Consider the following 5672-nt stretch of genomic DNA (forward strand, 5'->3'; position numbering starts at 1 on the left):
CCACAAAAAACCTGAAACAATCATTGATAAAAAAACCGAGAAACTGACTATGATAAACTTTATTATATATGAAAGTGAATGGTACGTTTTAACATATATATAGTTTAGTAAATTAACTGAAAAAATAAATAGATAGATTTAAAGCATATATTTATAATTTATAAGAATATTTATTTTTATAAAAATATATAATATATATAATAAAATAAAGTTTAAAGAAAAGTGAATAATATAATTATGTTATAGATATAATATAAATTAATTGTAAAAGAAAAGTGAATAATTATTGATCTATGACATAATTATTAGTTTGGAGAGAAAAAAAGTTATAAGGTTTAACCACAAACTGACATGTGTTTACAGTTATTTTACTTCATTAGAATAGATAGATATTTCCAAATCCATTCTCTCTAACTTACGGTCTCATGTTGTCTAGGGTTATTTGGGCCTCAACAAATTCGTCTTCACTTGCACCAGTGAGCCCTCTTGGACCATTGAATGCCACCCTAATCCGGCCCATTTAGGTTTTGTTTAGTTGAGCTTATTAGACCCAAAAGTTCCACAGTAAAAATTAGTCTCACCTTATAGGCTTATACTACTAGATTTTCATCTGTCTTTTATCATTTACAAGTCACTACAGAAAATCGAACTCATGAATCCTGGCCTTGTTAAAGTTGGTTATTTTATGTGTACACAATGTGGTTGCAGCATCTGCGTGTGACCGTACACAGAAGGAAAGAAGAAGTATAAGAAGAAGCAAAAAGTATGTCATCATGCGACAGAAAGTGAAAATTTAATTAGCGCTTCAACTATTGACAAAGTGAATAATTTGTGCTGAAGTTGTCAGAATTGGTGGCAGAAAAGGAGGAGTGATCATGGAAAAGTTCTTGCATTGAACTGAACAATATATATAACCAACCTTTTATTCTTGTTTTGATCAACTTGTCCAATTCAACAATTTAAACCGGGCATTACTGTTTGATTTTTATTCAATTTTTTTATCAGTTTGCATAAAGATCAATATTAATTTTCTTTCTTGGATTGTTTTTTACTTTTCAATTACTACTGTAAGAATTGGTTAGTCCATGAATGTAAAATTTGTTTTTTATTTTTACATATTCTGCTACTAGCTTTAGAATCCGTGTGATACTCGGGATGCTTAAAAAAAATGCAATTGAGCTGTAAAAATTAAACGATTAAATGTTAAAGAAAAACCTATATTTTATTAAATTAAATGGTTTTATAAGTTAAAATTATATTTTTAATAGAATATTCACACGATTATGTGGTGTATTCTCACACAATTTTTTTTTCATAATTACGAAAAGGGTGCACCTTGTGATTTTATAAGTTGTAATTATATAATTTTAATGGAATAACAAATTCTAACAAAAGATGATAAGATGTTTAATTATTAATGACATAAAAAAAGAACATCATATACAAAATTAGCATGAATTAAACACGCTTTTGTATTACAGTTTCGAAATAGATGCATGAAAACCCCCATGGAGGTTAAATGAATATGTGAGAATTTGCAATTCATTCACAATTTCTTTTTGTCTTTATCGTCTTAGACCTATAAATTTCGTGTACTTAATTTGCAATTCATTCACATTCATCCCTTACGCTCAAAAATGTATATAAATTATTTTACTGAAAAAATGTAGATATGATTTCATTAAAAATACAAATATAAATAACCGCACATTTTTAATCCTTATAATTTAGGTAATTAATTATCTGATTAAAAGATGAATTGATACGTTTTGATTACATTGACATAAATACGGTTTCATTAAAAATAGAAGAATAATTTGAGCGAGAAATTTATGCTAAAACTGAATCTCCAAGTGAAATGTGTCCCCAATACGGTTTTAACTCGTTTACATTTCAACTAATTGGCATCCAACAAGATTAAGTTGCCTCTCTCAAGGATGGACATTTGTACTAATCTTAAGTGTCTGCACAAGGTTAAGGGGCTGTTTGGGAGCCTCTTAATGATTTCATTAAGAGACTACCTTTGAATAAATCAAAGATGGAGTGTGTTTGGTTACACCTTTTAATGGCTCACTAGCCTCTTAATGGATTAATTTCAAAGACATAATTAGTCACGATCTGTTATTGATTCAACATTAGATTGCCAAAGAGTCCCTAAGTAATTATTTTAAGGAATATTGAGCATAGCGGCCAAAACTCACGAGAGCGGCTTAAAATAAAGGTACGCGTACCCAATTCAATTCAGTGAGATATTTCATTCACATTTTTTTTGACCAAGAACGTTTTGACTCCGGCATTTGGAATATCCTACTTTCACACAATTCACAGGGTTTAACAAGCAGTCGATATTTCATGATCAAGGGTGTAATACTGTTTGGAGCAGTGGTCCTTATATATCGTATTAACAATCGAAATATGGTCGAAAGAAAAAATCTCTATTTGATAGGGCTTCTTTCCATACCTAAGCACTTGCTATTCGTTGGTTATTAGCGGCCTCCTGAAAACGTCCAAGTCGAAATATGGCTTTCAAATTTAGTTCCAAATTAGTGGATGCCGAATCCGTTCAAAAAATGTCATATATAAGGTGGTAACTTGTACATCATCAAAATTATATGGGCATCATAAGCTGCTGCCTAAATAGAAACTATACTCTATTCTATAGCAAACTTTACGACATACAAAATAAATAATTTTACTGGTGTACAAATCATCTCCCTATTTCAAGAATAATAACAATATGTACTCATAATTAACCATGCACCAGAACCAAATACACGATCATACAACAATCACGCCATCATTTCCCTAAATTCATCAAAACTTAGGACACCGTCACCATTAACATCAAACTTCGCGATCATCACCTTGCAATCGTCAACAGTTCGCGACTCTCCCAATTTGCTAAGCATTCTCCTCAAGCTTTTAGGTGTTATGCATCCACTCCCCTCTATTTCTTCGTACATATTAAACGCCTTCTTTAAATCACTAAACTTTTCCTCTTCGTTCGCACTTTCCACAACTTTCACCAAATCCTCCATGCTCAACAACCCGTCACCATCCGAATCCATCAATGCAGCCGCTATCTCCGCCTCCTCCAATGACAACTCGCAGCCAGTCTTCCCAATGCAAATTTGTAGCTCCGGAGGTGATATTTTACCATCTCCATTTGTGTCGATGTGTCCAAATACGCGCATGTATTGTTGTTTTTTATCCATAAATATATACAAACCACTAATATATACTATATGTATGTATATATGTTAGAGAGAGAAAGAAAACAAACTCTAGAGAGAGAAGATCTAAGAAGTGAAATAGCCAAGTGGATCGAAGAGAATATGCAGCATATGACATCTTTATATATAGAAAAAATGTATAGGTCATTCCGCCTTATGTCCACGGGTGTGTTTTAACCAAGATAACAACTTGAAGGGGGTATGGGATGATGAATTGTCAAAAGTTTATAAAGGAAACATCTTGGAAATGCTACCATTATTTGTTATTATTATATTATTCTTGTTATTATTATTATTCGTGGTCATCGTTTCTAAACCACATATTTTAAAGTATACACCGTCAACAAAATACAAGTACTAACTCTTAAATATAAAATGATTACGTGGGATAATCATCCCGAATTATTAATATTATTTATTTAGTTGTACAATTAATTGTTAAATATATAACTTATTTCTGGACCGGTGAAGAAACACTAGCCGGACCCCGGACAGATTACTGGTAACCTGGGGGTTGGATAGCTGTTTCCCACGAGGGGTTAGACCCTTGGAAGATGGTTCTTCTGATAACCTGCAAAACAGACACCGTGAGCTCGTCACTGAGAAGGGGGGGGGGGGTTCCTCCTTGTGACCACCCTCCGGCGTGAGAATCAGACTAGATTGCTCTTTAAATATAAAAGTATATTAAGAGATTGCTAGAGCAGATATCAGGTATAATATGATGATAATGTGATAAGATATGATAGTCATACCATTTGTGGTATTTATAGCCGAAGGTAGGTTTCCAAGGAGGTGTGGCCGGCTGCAACAGTATTCCTGTTCCTCCAACAGTGGCCTACGCACGTGCCCTGCTGGTAGTTGGTGGGTAGGCAGCGGCTGATAGTGACCAGGCCTGCTGTGTACTATTCCTTTTCCACCAACTGCCGGCTACGCACGTGGTATGGCAGTAGTTGGTGAGTAGGCAGCGGCTAATAGTGACATAGTACAGGAGCATGCTGCTCGCCATACTGTGTCAATAAGCTGTCGTATCTTTAGTCAGATCTTTTTCCCATACCTCGTCAGGTACAGTACAGAAGATCTTCCCGTGTCGTACGGACTGGCTTATTTGGGCGGGAGTATTCCCCCTCCCGCCCTTGTGCGGGATTGTTCCCGGCTTTGCTCATTCCCTCAGGTGACACTGAGTGATTGAGAGCTAAGTGCCTTGTGCGTGTAGCCTTGCTGCGCGGGTGGCCTTCCCTGATGGCTTGTATCCGAAGCTGCGGGAACAGGCGGAGTCCTTCACCATCGGGAGGCATTTCCTGCGGGACCAGCTTGCGTACTGCGCGTAAGGACGTCACGTCTCTGAGCATGGTTGGTCCTGCGGATCCAGTTGGTTTCTGCGCAGACGTCCCTCTTCAAGGTGAGTCTTGCGGGTTCAACTGGGCTCTGCTGGGACCTACCTCTTCAAGTCCCCCCAGTCCAATGTTCTTCTCATGAGTGTTTAATAAAGTGAGGTGAACTTTTGGACTTGAGCAGAGGGTTTTGAAAAGGGTTTTTTAAGGTTTTTCATGGGGATTCCTCCCGCGGAAGTCCTTGTCACTTGCAGAAATTCCCGAGTTTCCTGCTTGGTCTTTGGGTATGATGCGGGCAGGTCTGTAACCTCCTCGCAAGTCAGGAGCGTTGAGTCCCACTTGTGTGGATTCTCCATGAGGTTTTGGTAGTTTTGAACATAGTGATCAATTATGTTAAGACCACCAATTCCATCCTGGAGCTTCAAACAACGTAGTTCTCGACGTTCCCGCTATGCGTGGATTTTATTTCCGTTTCCGCAAGCATTGCCCAGAAGATCCTTCTTGGTTTCAATTCCCAGCGGAGCGCTAGGTATGTGAAGGGTTTTGCCTTAACACTGTACCTGCGCTCGTCTTACGGTTACTTTACTTCCAAGGTATTCCTGGCGTCAATTCCCTGCGGGTGCTAGGTATGTGAAGGGTTTTGCCTTTACACTGTACCCGCACCCGTCTTATAGTTACTTGGTTGCCGAGGTACTTGGCTTCAATTCCCTGCGGGTGTTAGGTATGTGAAGGGTTTTGCCTTAACACTGTACCCGCATCCGTCTTACGGTTACTTGTTCGCCAAGGTTTTCTTGGCTTCAATTCCCTGCGGGTGCTAGGTATGTGAAGGGTTTTGCCTTTACACTGTACCCGCATCCGTCTTACGGTTACTTGTTCGCCAAGGTTTTCTTGGCTTCAATTCCCTGCGGGTGCTAGGTATGTGAAGGGTTTTGCCTTTACACTGTACCCGCATCCGTCTTACGGTTACTTTTTCGCCAAGGTAAGGGGTATTTTCCCGCCTACTTTTTAATATTTTCGAATTTTTGAATTTTGAAATTCGAAGAGTTGGTGAAAAGATAAGAACAGTCCAAACCTCTGAAACGTCGTGCGACGGTTTCTTCTGACTGTG

The 5672-nt window shown here is 37.7% G+C and overlaps 1 pseudogene; it reads right to left on the reverse strand.

The window, feature by feature from the left end:
* Nucleotides 1–2486: 2486 nt before the first annotated feature.
* Nucleotides 2487–3262, reverse strand: LOC143529135 (calcium-binding protein CML38 pseudogene; annotated as a pseudogene).
* Nucleotides 3263–5672: the final 2410 nt, after the last annotated feature.

Source organism: Bidens hawaiensis, unplaced genomic scaffold, assembly GCF_021521415.1.
Source record: "Bidens hawaiensis isolate Kalapana, Puna unplaced genomic scaffold, B.hawaiensis_p1.1 tig00008505_1, whole genome shotgun sequence".
NCBI classification, from domain to species: Eukaryota; Viridiplantae; Streptophyta; class Magnoliopsida; order Asterales; family Asteraceae; genus Bidens; species Bidens hawaiensis.